At 39.1% G+C, this 15,072-nt stretch overlaps 1 long non-coding RNA gene and 1 pseudogene across 1 annotated transcript; both read right to left on the bottom strand.

The window, feature by feature from the left end:
- Positions 1 to 527: 527 nt before the first annotated feature.
- LOC119188603 lies at positions 528 to 4,161 on the bottom strand (annotated as a pseudogene).
- Positions 4,162 to 11,666: 7,505 nt separating this feature from the next.
- LOC119193860 lies at positions 11,667 to 14,658 on the bottom strand. The gene is made up of 4 exons (XR_005114092.1): positions 14,411 to 14,658; positions 12,531 to 12,614; positions 12,180 to 12,263; positions 11,667 to 11,780 (listed from the first exon to the last, which is right to left on the bottom strand). It is a non-coding gene; the product is annotated as an uncharacterized LOC119193860 (long non-coding RNA).
- Between the last annotated feature and the right edge of the window lie 414 nt (positions 14,659 to 15,072).

Genomic DNA, 15,072 nt, shown 5'->3' with positions numbered 1-15,072 from the left:
GGGTCAAGGTCATACGTCATATGGCTTAGGTAGGATCTAAGTTACAATACCTGAAAGTTTCAGCTTTACATCTTAATATAAAAAGTTATGACGAAAACAAAACCCGTTTTCATACATTTAAAACCTGTAAAGTGCATTTTTTTATTTATTGAGACCAAATAAACCGATAAAATTATGATAATATTAAATGTTAAGATGATAGTAACAATGCCACATACTTAGGTTTAAGGAAAATTGCAATTTTTTTTTCAAAATTCCTATGAAAGGGAGCCCCGTTTTTCCGTCCACTGTGCGGCGCGCACTCCACGCTACACGCTCACGCCACAGATCTCCGGTTCAAGTCACCTCGACGACGCAGAAATTTGTATAATTGTTTTAATTTATTTAATTGTCACAGTTTCCTCACAGTGTACACACGATGCCCACAGCACATGAGCGAGAGGTCCGACACAAAACAATATGGCCGACACCTCATATGGGCGACACCGCAGGAAAGAACAGGAGGGTCCGAAATTAACAAAATTCACTCACAATTCAACTTCAAAATAACCGATACAAAGTAAAACACGTCCACCTCGCACGAGCACAGAATGTTGAATGAAATCTTCTTGTTTTAGGATAGCGATCCAACTGTTTTCCTTAATTTGTTTTATGATATTATTGTTAATTTCAGCTGTTGCATACTTGCAATTATGTGGTTGTTTATGTTGTAGAAGTTGCGCTATACAATCTTTTGACTTGCTGAGTTGGTGCCATTCTAAGTGACGGCAGATGACTGCTTTCTCCGTTATAGATGTGCAGGGCTCATGAGCGTATGCGAATTCGCTGCTTCCCAAGATTAGGTATGGGTTTTTGGGAATGAGGACCGTATTGTTTTTATTCGGGATGGAGTACAAATGAAGCAAACTATAAGGATGGATAGTTACTAATGGGATTTCTAATACAAAATTAATTGATTCATTCGTACTGTATGCCTTTAATTCTATTGATTTCTCAATTGCATGTATGTTTTCTATAGTAGGAGAGTACATCAACTGTGTATTATTTTTACTTGCTTCTCCTTGAATTTTCATGAGCTCGGCAACAAGAAAGCTAGGGTCCACAATGCCTGGGTGTAATTGACCTAGATGGGCAAATGTTATTGCATTTTCTAATAATTCTACCCTATCATAAACTTGTTATAAGCAAATTTCAATTTGATTATACATATTTATTACATGCATTTCATTCTCTAATCCTAAATTCTGCTTACTTAAATCTTTGATCGCTTGATTTAGTTCTTTTTGGTTCTTATTGATTATATTTAGTTTAGCGTTGTTTTCTTTTATGAAATCTGTCATTATTCCTAATGTTTGACTTTGTTTATGAATCGCTAACTTTTTAATCTCTTGAATTTGGTAATCTATTTTAATGGCATCTTCTTGATCCAAATTGCCTGTAATGACTTTAATTATTGATCCTAATCCATTGATTAATCCTCTTCGGATTCTCGGTATAAATGTTCTACCTAATCCGATTGTGCTTGAGCCTAGGTATACTAATTTACTTTCGATTTTATCAATCAAGTATTCTATTTGGTTTCTAATAACTAGACTATTTTTATAGAATGTTATTCTTGTTTGTGCTAATTTGAATGTCATATAGTCGCGGGTTATTTCGACGTATATGTCTCGTAATTGACTTGCATTATAAGATACAACTAGACTAAACGAATCTACTTGGTGGTAAGCAATAGCTTCCTTGATTACTAATGTACCATTGTGGTTATCTATGGGTTCGATTACTGCGACGACTCCGGTGATCCAGAGGACTGCACCGTAGGTGATGGCGTCCCTGAAACATTTTCGCATTAACATGTTTACCTACAATTTCAGCGATTTGTTTGTATACATTATCACCTATTTTGAAAGTCGACGTTTCAGTATTCTGATTTCTCTTTTCTATTATCGCCTGTTTTTGCTCTGCGTCTTCTAATAAGCTTAACGCGTTTTCTACGCTTTTGATGAAAAATGTAAGAGTTTTCTTATTTCCATCGTAGGTTGGTAATAAGTACGTTAATGTTCTAAATTCTATAGTTAACTTCTTATCTATCTCTGACTTTACCGTTCCCTGTTCCTGAGTCATGGTTATTTAATTTCTTTACTTTTGCAAATTAAAAACAACACACAACGATTTATAAAATAAAAATGTGGGGCCTAGGATTTTTACTAGTCACACATACGAAATAGTCAATTCATTTTCCTTATACTTTCACGATGTTAAGTGAATGGTATAGGATTCTCGGGGGTTAGCAGAATTGCATGCACTTACCTCACGAGCATATTTTTCGATGTTAGATGAGTTTCCGCTTTTCCAGCAATCTTTCACGATGTCTCCGTCTAGGTTCGTGAATCGCGCCGCGGTTTACACGATTAAGGATTTTACTTGCACGCGAAACCGTTTCTTCAGACACGATCCTACCGCGACTGCGCCAGTTATATTTCGTCGTGGCGATTCGGGCTTTTTAAAAAGTGTTAAAATGAGAATATATTTGATTTTAAAATATATTATTACATGTAAAAGAAAAGCCCAGTGGACTCGACCGTCCACACCGAATACAAGCAGAGAACTTTTATTAATTGAAACATATAATCATTGACTCTTATCTCTAAACTTAATTATCTTGTTTGTTTCTTCTTGTGTTTCAATTACGGCGACGTAACTGGGGTCTTGATTCAGGTGCCGCATCCACACTGAGGTAATATTAAAATCATGTTTTATTTTTTTTAATAAAAATTGTAATCCATCTAGTGTCCACAACCAATTTTTTAAAGTAGGCGAAGACTCCACAGTGTTTTTTGCAGCATTTATAAAATGCATGCCGATTAATTTTCTTTTTGCTTAACATTCCAAAAATTGTTGTGCATAGAATTTGGTGTTACAGGTCCAAGCAAAGGCTTTCCGTATTTCTCCTTCTTGTTGTATGATCCATTAACGGAATCAAATAATTGATCAAAAAAATAAGTAGATCTGCTGTTTCTTTGCATTCTACACGTAGAATAGATTTATCTGTAAAATAAAGAATATATTTTAATTATACATACGCGCTCACGCCTGCAATTCCTAAAGAGGTAGGCAGACTTGTAACCAGTACACACACATTTTTGCCATGATTTCAGTCTCATAATATGATATGAGGGTGAGCCTATCACAAAATTCTGGACTCCGGACTAATATTGAGCATTTACATGATAGACAACCCAAATACCTGATTTGGGGATGAAACCTGGCAGTGCGCCCATCGTGTGCGCCATGCAGCGCCGCCGAGGCAGACAGAATATGCAGGTTGGTACAGTTTGGTGTGGCTAACCAATAATTCATCAGTTTAAAAGATATTACAAAACACTAAATTGTTATCAAATCTATGTGAAACTCAGATGTGTATCGGTTGCCAGATCTGAGAATCGAACACAGAACCTAATGCTATGCGTTGCTACTAGACCAATTATATTTTTATTAGTAGTTAACTTTAACTTAGCTACCTGCTAGATATCCCATAGCCCTGCCGACTCTCTGGCTAAAGATCTGAGTGGTATGCTTCACCTTAATTTTTGGGATTTTATTAGTTTGTACGTGGTTTGCCGTTAGTTTAGGAATAAGTCTAATTCCTCCGTATCCGGGGTTTTCTTCTAGTAGCAATTCCAAATGTTTCCATTTCGACACTTTGCAAAAATCATATTTTAGATTTTTAGTCAGTAAATCATTCCTTATACATTTCAAAAGGTGTGGTGGGTCATACAATGGTACAATTTCTTGATTGTTAATATTTATTATATTAACTTTAAATTCTTGACTTTGTCGTAAGACATTTGCCTTTGCTTCCTCGACAAAAATTTTAGGGCGTTTCTATTATTAGCACCCTGGTCACATACTGTAGCAACTACAATTAAGCCAGCGTTTTGAAGCTCGGACACCACTTTCTTTATTTGTTTTGCTAATTCTGGCCCCTTAGTGGCTCCTGAAGAAAAAGTGTATGATATTGGCTGTTTGAAGTTTTTAATTAAGCCCCGCACCATAAAGACTTGGGAATGGTCAGCAAAGTCTGTCTTAGTTTCGTTACCATCTGTGACTCAGAACAAGAACAAGCATAGAAGGAATCTAAATTACCCTCATATACTTATCCAATTTTTTCAAATAGGCCAAAACCGTTGAAAAGAACGAGACAAATATTATGTTGCTAAGGTCGGCTTGCGTACACTTTAAAATAATCAAATGGTTACCTTTGGTCATCTTTACGATGCCGAATTAAAAAACAAATAAAATGTCAAATGTTCCAACTTGCCAATCTCAAAAGAATGTCACAAACGCGCCCACACAATTTAGTTACGTTATACTTCAGCGCGTGCTTTTCTAAAGTGGCTACATGTTGTGTAAAATTATTGTTGTTAATTTTAATAAATACACAGTGCTGTTTAAGTAAAATATAGCCCTAGGAACAAGCAATGGCCTGCGTTATTGTAGGGTGTAAATCTCATTCTTCTCGTAAAGAAAATGAAACTGAAATCATCAGCTTCCATGGGTGAGTAAACAAAAAACCTAATATATTTGCTTAAACCCTGTACATAAGTGCAAAAAGTGTTATTAATTATACTTTATTATGCTGTAGCCATATTATACTCTGCTGTTGGCCATTCGATCCAGTCATTGTTAAGTATTTTTCATTTTTACCAATTACCGTAGTCGTGTTCAATAGTGTTGTGCTGCATATTCTGTCGATAACATAGATGTTAGTATATTGTAGTTTACTATTTTGCATGAATTGCCTTATACTTTCAATATACGGTGGTGTAGTGGTAAAAGCCACTTGGAAACCGTGCGCGAAGGCCGGGGTCGAGGAAACTATCTGATTTTCATAGTGTGTTTCATACAATGTGTTTCACTACAGATGATGCTATGTGGCAAAAATGGATCGTTTCCATAGCTCGTCCCAATTGGCATTGAAAAAACAGCACCGTGTTTGGTCTAAGCATTTCGACAAAGTTTTATTAACATTGAAATAAGTTATCAAACATATGTGACATGAATGATACCGCTGTGTTTTAATTTTACTGTCCCATTTTAGTAGCTTCTGTCAAATCACACCTCTTGGGTATCTTTTAATCGCTAAGAAAGTCAGAAAAGAACAGAAGGCGTACTGGCTTTCTCCTAGACGAAATTCTGGCCGATTTCTTGTTTGTTACTTACAGCGGTTTCCATTCCTTCCGAAAATTCTAACATTTTCTTAATTTAATAATCTAAATGCTAAACCATTTTTGTGTGAATGACGTTTTGGAAGGCATGGAAACTGCTGTAAATAGCAAATGAAAATTGGATAAAATTTAGTTGGAAGAAAGCCGGTACTTCTATAGTTTATTATAATTTAACAGCTTCTTAACGAGTGCTTTTATATACCCAGACCTCATTTGGTACTTGAATACCAAATTAGGATTTTGATATCTTTTTTTTAACCTTTATCTAAAATAGCATTTTGCAACGGTTTGTAGTTGACTGACCTAAAAGTGTTTATTTTAGCAGGTCTGTGAATTTACCATAGCCGATAGACAAAGCATCTATCGATATCGATAAGATGTCAGGATCGCAACACAATTAAATTTCTTACTGTCAAAGACAGAGTACACTCAAATGTCATAGTGTTACTTCTATGCTTGTCATTGTTCTGAGATCTGTGACAAACTCAACAATTTTGTCTCTCCTTTCACTGTATGTCACATCAAGTTTGAGTGACATTTCATAATAGAATGCAAAGCTTTTCGGTAGTTTACATTATTTCAGTTTTTTCTTTTAGCTGCTTAAAAATTTTTGCATTTATTCCAGGCTGTTTACGCACAACATAATAAAATGTGGGGCTTGGTAACATTATTTATTCACGTTTCTTTTTCTTCACAATTTACATACAAGTTCGGCAAGGTTTTGCGTCTACCTGCGGGCGTACGTGGGCGAGTGGCGAGGCGGCGCGGCCGGGCGAGCGCTGTAGCAGGCGCCCGCACCCCTCGCGGTGCGCTCTCTCCCCGCTGCCGATTTTTTCATTCAATTTAAATCGTCGTCCTTTGTCTTTCTTTTTACTTTCTCTGCATTGCATTAATGTTAATATTTTTGTAGCACTGGACATATTTCCTAAAATTGATACGTGGGTTGGGTCAGACATAATTCTCTTTGCCACTTTAAGTGCTGCTGCCTGTTTTGTAATTTTATTTCTACATTTCTATAGCTTTGATCGCACTGCTATCAATTTTTTATATAAGTTTTGTTCAGCATGAGTATCTGCAAAAGACTTCTTAGCTTTTCTTGGAAGAGAAGCAGAAGTTGTCTCAGTGCAGGGATCTGTGGCGATCACCAATTCAAATTACGCGCCCAAGCCTGCGCCGCGCACACATAGGCGCTCGGCGTAGGCTCGAGCTGCGTGAGGACCCCGCGTGACACACACATATTTTCAGTAGCGACATTTTGAATGACTGATGTGAATAAAATAGTTGTGTTGTGACGGATTAATAAACACTATAAAATCGAACACAAGGTTTTTATTAAACGTGGAGAATATGAGCTCCACATCTGGTGACCACCGACGCTCGCTGCCTTGTAATATATCCGCGAGGCATGAGGAAGCAAACGAAGTCAGCGCATTGAAGACACGATTGCGGTTCAAATGTGGGTGCATGGATGACTCCACTGACGTTCACGCCTAGCTACACCGCGCGACCGGCTCTCTTGTTGGCCTACGTGACCAACCGCACATGGTTGGGCGCGCGCTCATCTCGTGCGCCGACCATCCTGCAGCAACCCGGACGAGCCACCGCCGTGCCTCGCCCCTGTCACGACTAGTGCCAAGTCCACCGAGACGCCGTCGCGCCTCACCGCAGACAACTTTAGCGTCAAGTTTGACGAGCCACCGCCGTGCCTCGCCAGCCGACACGTCCAGCGAGCTGCGCCGTGCATCGCTGCCGACACGTCCAATGAGCCGCCGCCGCGCCGTGACTCGTTCACATTCATCAATCAAGTCCAGTGAGCCCTACTTCGCTACTGCAGTAACAGTTTTGACAGGGAAGTTGACATTGTTTAATTTTTCATTGTAAATGCCCATTGTATAAAATTATAACTGTTAGCATTCACAACAGGGACTTATATATACATATATTTTTAATTGCAAAGGCTGCATTTAAAGTCACATTAAATTTAATAACTTTAATTGTACTACATATGTTTATTTTTAATTTTAAAGGCTGCATTATAAGCCCAATAGAATATTGTAAGTGCCTACACGGGTGGCTTAATATTTGTTACATTGTAGAGGTTGCATTTTAAAACCTCATTTAATTGTTCCACTGCCTGTGACCCTCATTCCCGTTTTCCTTTTTTAATTTTTTTTCTCCCTTTTTTTTTTGACTCCATCATGTCGCAGGAGGATTTGTTGAGGCAAGTCAGGGAGCTGCAGGAAGAATTGGCCAAACTTCAAACACCAGCAGCTTCCAGTGATGTTAAAGCAAGTGTGTTTGGCATCACCATAAAATTACCACCATTTTGGCATGACAAGCCAGCAATATGGTTTGCCCAGGCCGAAGCTCAATTTGAAATAGCGGGCATAACACAAGATTCCACCAAGTATGGCCACATCCTTTCTAAATTAGACACTCGGGTTGCAACAGAGCTTGAGGACGTTATCGAAAATCCTCCAACTAAAGACAAATATAACAATTTGAAATCCGAAGTAATAAAGCGATTTGGCATTTCCAGAGATCAGCGTGTTCGGCAACTGCCCAGTTGCATGCCAATATCGGCGACTAGCGCCTCAAAAGCTATGCGCTGCTAAAAAGGAATTTGAGATGGTCCGTTGTGGGACCGCCCGTCCTTCCGACAGCCCATGGTTTTCTGCATTGCACTTGGTTCCCAAAGCAGATGGTAGTCTACGTCCATGTGGCGATCATCGCGCACTAAACGCAAGAACCATCCCAGACCGCTATCCAGTCCGCCATATAGGGGATGTCAGCCATAACCTGGCTAAATGCTCTGGTTTTTAGCACTATCGACCTTGTGAAGGCCTACCAACAGATTCCGGTTGCGCCTAATGACATCTGCAAGACAGCCATCATCACGCCATTCGGCCTTTTTGAGTTCCCTTATATGACCTTTGGGTTGCGAAATGCTGGACAGACTTTCCAGCGCTTCATTGATGGCGTTATACGTGGTTTAGATTTTTGCTTTGCATATGTCGATGACATACTGGTGTTTTCGCACACTCCAGAGGAACATGCGCAGCACCTTAGAATTCTTTTCAACCGTTTATCAGAATTTGGCATTGTCATTAACCCATCTAAGTGGGTTTTTGGGGCTGACACTGTGACCTTTCTGGGCTACAAATTTCAAAAGCTGGAACCTCTCCTCCACCTGAGCGAATTGAAGCCTTAAAAAGTTTATCCCTCCCTAAAACTGTGGAAGGACTCCGCAGATTTTTGGGGATGGTAAATTTTTACCGCAAATTTATTCCCAGGGCAGCTGATTTACAAGCACCTCTCCTGGAAGTTTTGGCATCTAGCAAGTTAAAAGGAGCCAAGCCAGTACCATGGACAAGTGACCTTGAACTGGCATTCCAAAAGTGTAAAGACTATTTATCTAATGCTACTCTTTTGGCACATCCCGTTTCTAACTCTAAAGCTTGGTTTGTTCACAGATGCCTCATCTACTCATGTTGGCGCTTGTCTACAACAGTTTGTAGATAATGCCTGGCAGCCCATTGCTTTCTTTAGCAAAAAGCTCACCAGCCGCCAGGCTACCTGGCCAGCGTACTACCGCGAGTTACTGGGAGTATATGAAGCTGTTTAGCACTTCAGACATATTTTGGAGGCTCAACATGTCACCATATATACTGACCACAAGCCCCTTATTTATGCATTCTCGCAACGAACCGAGAAGCTGCCTCCTGTTCAATTAAATCAATTATCTTTTATTTCGCAGTTTACCACCGACTTCGTGCATGTGCAGGGCACGGACTACGGTTGTCGCCGATGCCTTGTCACGAGTAGACGCCGTCCACGTCGGTTTTGACTACTACGCTCTCGCCAAAGACCAGGCAACCGACGAGGAGTTAAAGCACATGCAAAGTGACTCGTCCCTGGAACTAAAGAAGGTAACCCTACCTGGTTCTGATACGCAAACCTTTGCGATTTATCAACTGGGAAACCCCGGCCATATCTCACACCATCCTTTCGGCGACTGCATTTTGACAAGTTGCACAACCTAAGCCATCCAGGCGCACGGACCTCGGCGCGTATGGTCGCCGACAGGTTCGTTTGGCCGGGTATGAGGCGAGACTGCAGAATGTGGGCCAGACTGTGTCCGGCCTGCCAACGCTGCAAAATCTCTAGACATACTGTCACGCCTTTAGGAATCTTTTCCACACCTACTAGACGCTTTCGCCACGTGCACATAGACATTATTGGGGCTCTGCCATCCAGTAGAGGTTACCAGTATTGTCTCACAGCTGTGGATAGATTCACCCGGTGGCCAGAAACATGGCCTATGGCCACCGCGACCGCGGAGGAATGCGCGGAAATTTCTTTAGAGAGTGGATGGCTCGTTATGGTACCCCATCTATTGTGACTACAGATCAGGGCCGTCAATTTGAATCTTCCCTTTTTCAGACCCTGATGCAGCTTTGCGGCGCCAAACGCGTGCGCACGACAAGCTACCATCCGTGCGCAAACGGGTTGGTAGAGCGAATGCACCGGCAGTTGAAAGCTACCCTAATGTGCCATGAGGACACATGGCATAAAGCTTTACCTGTCGTGCTTTTGGGCATGCGTGCCGCTCTTTAGGCGGACATACAAGCATCCCCCGCCGAGCTAGTGTATGGAGAACCCCTATGCCTGCCTGGCGAATTTATTGTTCCTCCCTCACCTTCTGATCGCACTGACAGCGAATCAAATTTTGCAACTGAACTGAGACGGCATATGTCTGTTTTAAGACCGACACCTGCCACTCGGCATAGACAGTAGTCTATTTTCGTTTCCAAGGACCTAGCTACTACGTCGCACGTTTTCTTACGTGACGACGCCGTAAGGACCTCTTTGAAACCGCCCTACACGGGCCCCTTTAAGGTCATCTCCAGAAGAGATAAAACCATTAAAATTTCAGTTAGAAACAAGGACATCGAGGTGAGTCTGGACCGCGTCAAGCCAGCTTACATCGACGAGGACTCCAGGGAATTGAAAACTGCCGCTCCCACTGCCTCAGCAAATCCTTGTGCTCTGAGCGAGCATAATAATGACTCTGCCGCACTCAAACCGCAGCAGTATACACGCTCAGGTCGTAAGGTCCGTTTTAAAACACCTTACGATGTTTAATTCTTTTTATCCTTTTTCCCATGTATTACATGTTATTTCTTCCTATTTCCCATGTAATACATGTTTCCCTTGCCTTTAATTTCCCAGGTATTACATGTTACCCTTTTTCATTAATTTCTCATGTGTAACATGTTACTTTTTTTTCAATTTCCCGTGTGGCCACATGCAACACGTTACTTTTTCTCCTTGTTCCCATGTAATATTACATTTTTCGCAAAAAAAAGTAATTGTCTCCGTAGAGGGGTGGTGTGGCGATCACCAATTCAAATTACGCGCCCAAGCCTGCGCCGCGCACACATAGGCGCTCGGCGTAGGCTCGAGCTGCGTGAGGACCCCGCGTGACGCACACATATTTTCAGTAGTGACATTTTGAATGACTGATGTAAATAAAATAGTTGTCTGTGTTGTGACGGATTAATAAACACTATAAAATCGAACACAAGGTTTTTATTAAACGTGGAGAATATGATGACCCATGAGCTCCACAGATCTGTAAAAAGTAAGAAATAAAAGGTGAAGCTTTCTTGGGTTTTCTAAATTAGGTACTGTATTTAGTTGCAAAACTGTAATCTTATTAAGTAGCTTTTGCCTGCGGCTTCGTCCGAGTTAACTTCCTTTCCTGTGTTAAAAGTCCATGTCCATAATAAAGTACCCTACAATACTCAGGGAATGTTACCATCTTGAACTTTTTAAAATAAATTTATTTTTGTAAACATAAAAAAAAACCCAATAACCATATTGATTTATAGCTTTGGTTTATTTACCTCATTTCAAACCCTAGAGTTGATTTTGGAAATTCTCCAAATACGTATATGTTAATTTGTTATCAAAAGCTATTTAACCTGCATTTAGAACTTAAATGAATGTCCTAAATAAAAGGAACTGAAATTCTAGTTTTATTTGTCTGGGAATTAAAACCAAATCTGACCCCCAATATCTAACATACTTATAACATTAACATAGTTATTTTAATAATAATAATAATAATATCAGCCCTGTATTATATACTTGCCCACTGATGAGCACGGGCCTCCTCTACTACTGAGAGGGATTAGGCCTTAGTCCACCACGCTGGCCTAGTGCGGATTGAGATTTCACACACCTTCGAAATTCCTATATAGAACTTCTCAGATGTGCAGGTTTCCTCACGATGTCTTCCTTCACCGTTAAAGCGAACGATAAATTCACAAAGAATTCACACATAATTTTAGAAAAGTCAGAGGTGTGTGCCCTTGGGATTTGAACCTGCGGACATTCGTCTCGGCAGTCCGTTCCACCACCAACTAGGCTATCGCCGCGTTTTATAGTTATATAGTTATTTTACAAACACATTATTATATTTACCATTATGCTGTACAATTTGACAAACAGGGCGATTTTCTTTATTGGCTTCAATTTCAATGAGATCTGAAATAATAAATGCGTTTAATATGTAAAGGGCCATAGACTGCACAATTTCGTGATATAGCATTTGTCAAGGAATGCCAAGACCTTCCAGCAGGATAGATAAAGCGCCTTAGCATTTGGATATGGGCATGCAATTCCTACTGGCTATTGAGAACCAGCAATAAATATTTCATTATAGAGGCGTTGGGGAAATCCCACCCCATCAACAAAAATGTAGGCCACGACTGGTGGCCCCTTGCGAGGCCCATGAAAGAAAGATGAGGAAAGAAGAAGACTTTCGAGTCGGTCTTTCGAGCTGGATTCCAAAACCACTTGCCCTGTTCCACAAATGTATACAAATAGCTATCTTTGCATAAAGTGTGATGTCATACATGGAATTTGACTATAATTATATTTTACCTTGTAAGCCTGATGGTAAAGATTTAGGTAAATTTCGAGACTGCTGCACTGGGATTATTTCTTCTGTAAATGTTGTAATGAAATCTGTAACAAAAATTAACTTTAATAAAAATTATATAAAGGTGGAGTTAATGCTGAAGGCATTCTCTACCAGTAAAGCCAGTGTGGTGTAAAGATAAAACATAGTAGGTGTGTAAAAACAAATAATGTATGCTTTATATTAATTAATTAAACTGGTAGTTCCCAAAATTTCACTTTAAACACGTAACATTTCATAGACAACTTCCAAAAGGAAGCATATACCATAGAAGTACAGATTAAACAGGAGAAGAGAAAAAATGAACAAATTACCTGTGCCTCCTTGTGAGGTTGATGGCAAAGATCCAACCACATTTTGCAACTGCCTCAGTAGCCTATTTTCAATCAGTGAAGAGTCTGTAATAAAATTAAAGTAATTTGACTATTAATAATAAAATACATACTAAGCATTCATGAGTTTCATCACAATTATCTATATAATAACACATAATAATAATATCATCCATGTATTATATACTGACCCACTTCTGGGCACAGGCCTCCTATACTACTGAGAGAGATTAGGCATCAGTCCCCCACACTGGTCTAGTGTGGATTGGTAGACTTCGCACACCCTCAAAATTTCTATATAGAACTTTAATGTATACAGATTTCCTCATGATGTTTTCCTTGACCATTACAGCAAGCGATAATTCACAAATACACACTTTTTTTTAAGCCAAAGGTGTTTGCCCTTACAATTTCAACCTGCGGACATTCATCCCAGCAGTCCATTGCACACTCAACTGGGCTATTGTCACTATTAATAATAATACATTAATGTCAAAAAATGTAGTACAATTATTTTAAAAAGGGGAATGGAACTTATATAATTTGTAAGGTACTTAGTCCATTGAAAAGTTACATTTGGGGTTGCGTTTTTTAGAGGACGCAATTTTATTTTTTTGAAGTGTAGGGGGGGTCAGTGTAAAGCTAAAACCAAGTTTGTGGGGTCGCCACCCTTGTCCCACGGCCGCCATCTTGAAAATAGGCGTTGAAATGGTTTTACGATGTATCTCTTAAACTATTTATCTGACAAAAAAGAATTATAAACATTTTTTGTGGCAAATTAAATTCTCTACAACTTTGGTTCAGTAACTTTTTGTCGTAGAACTATAAATAAAAAAGTTATAATAGAAAATGTTAAGAAATTCAAAGTTAAGCAATGTCCATTGCAACGTCATCAGAACGTGTGTTTATAAGGTTCATAATACTTTTTTTTGTACTCTCATTACGTACAACACAAACCCGCGGTTGTCGGCTTGTACGCGAATTATGGATCCTGAATCGCTTTGGCACAGATGAAGCAATTGTTCACAAAATCAAAGTCTGGCTCTGGAGCTTCTGAAACTGACGATAAACTACTGGAGCTGCTGCAGCGACGACGAACAACATTATCGGTTCGGTTGTCCACGTAATAACAATAACACGCAATATGTACAGTAAGTAACTTCCGAAACAGTTCGTAAAAATTGTTTTGTGAACAATCAGTCGTCGCAACAGCAGCTCCAGTCGGTTTCAGCTCAGAGCCAGACTTTGATTTTGTGAACAATTTCATCTGTGTCAAAGCGATTCAGGATCTGTCGCGTTACCACAACCGCAATTTGTGGGTACGCGTAATGAGTACAAAAAGTATTATGAACCTTTAAACACACGTTCTGATGACGTTGCAATGGACGAACAATTTCTTAACATTTTCGCATAACTTTTTTTATTTATAGTTTTACGACAAAAATACTGAACCAAAGTTGTAAGAATTTAATTTGCAACAAAAGGTTTATAATTTTTTTGTCAGATAAATAGTTTAAGAGATACATCGTAAAACCATTTCAACCCCTATTTTCAAGATAGCGGCCGTGGGACACGGGGGGCGACCCCACAAACTTGGTTTTAGCTTTACACTGACACTACACTTCAAAAAATAAAATTGCGTCCTCTAAAAACGCAAGGTAAGGCCTAAAAATGTAACATTTCAATGGACTAACTGTGCACAAAAAGATTAATTTGTCACTAAAGTATGTAAACTAACTCCCTTGGTTTTGTGTAGTAGAAATATCATTATTTTTTCTTCTCAGTATGACCCTGTGTGATGTTCTGTATGGTATGTATTATGCTTACATATATATAAGAATATAAATTTTATTATTACTCACCAGGCAACAATAAAGTTGTTATTGCTAGTTTGCTGATTCGATTGTTGCGGCAATAATACTTTTCTGCAAAATGAGTGTTACAAACACGCCGATATTTATGAATGAATTCATTTTGTAAAGTCAGTATATTGCCTCCTATGGAATTGACCCAAAGATCAAACCGCTCTTTTTCCTTTTCTGGATCCGGAAACCGATGCAGCACTGAAATGTAATTATTATATTGTAGACATCTCTGTTAATATTTTACCGATTGTGTCACTTATCTACATAATATAAATACAATGTAATTTTATTAAAGTAAATTTTTAAAAACACGCCAAAACATAATGGAACTAATCAAATTGTTTTGGGGAGCATGTAAAGCTGTCAAATATTTTGTCATCTCATAATTTAAAAGACATACGTTATAAAGTTATGCTCCTACGTTTGGGTTTGGGTGTTATTTTGTACTATGTTTCCTTTTTAGTTACTTTTTGAGCTATTTAGACCAACAGAGTATAACCTTACTTTGATAATCAAATTCATCAAAATTCACAGCTGAAATAAAGCGAACAAGTCGGCAATTCGAATGAGGTATGCGTTAATTGCGATTCAGGTAATCCAATGCACCAAGATTATTATTTAAAATTTACTTTATGTATACACATGAACACATGATTCGA

This window comes from Manduca sexta, chromosome 7, assembly GCF_014839805.1.
Source record: "Manduca sexta isolate Smith_Timp_Sample1 chromosome 7, JHU_Msex_v1.0, whole genome shotgun sequence".
NCBI lineage: Eukaryota > Metazoa > Arthropoda > Insecta > Lepidoptera > Sphingidae > Manduca > Manduca sexta.
The sequence above is the reverse complement of the archived record's forward strand: the minus strand, read 5'-3'. Positions and strand labels throughout refer to the sequence as shown.